This window comes from Propithecus coquereli, unplaced genomic scaffold (assembly GCF_000956105.1).
Source record: "Propithecus coquereli isolate 6110/MARCELLA unplaced genomic scaffold, Pcoq_1.0 Scaffold47, whole genome shotgun sequence".
Classification (NCBI taxonomy): Eukaryota; Metazoa; Chordata; class Mammalia; order Primates; family Indriidae; genus Propithecus; species Propithecus coquereli.
Genome location: NW_012150507.1, coordinates 990,276 through 991,434, shown reverse-complemented (window position 1 = coordinate 991,434; position 1,159 = coordinate 990,276).

The window sequence follows — 1,159 nt, the reverse complement described above, 5'->3', positions numbered from 1 at the left end:
TGTACAAATAGAGTTGCACAACTACATGTCTCAAGCCTTTTCATAAATTGACTCATCTAACCTTATTTCCCATCACTGTTCTACAGGCATTCTCTGTCCAGGTAAATTAAGCTTTCTGTCCTAACATGTCATGTTTATCCCTATCTGCTCACTTCTCTCCCTTTAAATTCTACTCAACTGCCTAGTGAAACTTACCTCACCCTGTCCTCCTAATGCATGTATTATCATGTTACACTGTGTGGATTACATTTACAGGCAGATCACCAGACCCTGGAAGCAGTCCCACTGAGCACACAGAAGTAAATTTTTGTCACTGGGTTGGTTTTTGTGCCAATTATTCCTCCCGCCCTTTTCTTTTTTTTTTTTAATGCTTTTGGCATTTTTGTTAGCTTGAGAAGCCAAAGGAAACAATTTCACTGTGATGATTAATTTTATGTGTCAACCTGTCTGTGCCACAGGGTACCGAGATATTTGGTAAAACATTATTCTGGGTGTTCCTGTGAGGATGATTTTGGGAATGAGATTAACATTTAAATTGGTAGACTGAGTAAAACAGACTGCTGTCCCCAATGTAGGCTGGCCTCCTCCAATCAGTTGAAGGCTTGAATAGAATAAAAAGGCTGACCCTCCTTTGAGTAAGAGAGGATTTCTTTTGCCTTATTCTTTGAACTAGGACATTGGCTTTTTCCTGACTTCAACTTAAACTGAAATATTGGCCCTTTTTGTGTCTCACCCTTACCAGCCTTTACACCATTGACACTCTTCGTTCTCAGGCTTTTGGAGCCAGACTTGGAGCCACTCCATCCGCTCTCCTGGGTCTCCAGTTTGCTAACTCACTCTGCATGTAGATCTTGGGACTTGTCAGCCTCCATAATTGTGAGAGATGATTCCTTATAATAAATATCTTTTTATATATGTACAATAAGAATATATAAATATTATATAATACTACACATATCATATATATGTATACACACACACATTATTGATTCTGTTTGTTTTGAGAACCCTGACTAACACTTGCTACAGTGGGGCCCCTTAGGATGCTTCTTGTTAGGGTCTTTTAAAAATGTAACCTACTCTTAAGCCTCTATGCAAAAAAGACAAAAACAAAACAAACAAAAATGAATGAAAGACAGATCTAGTGATTGTAAGCCCT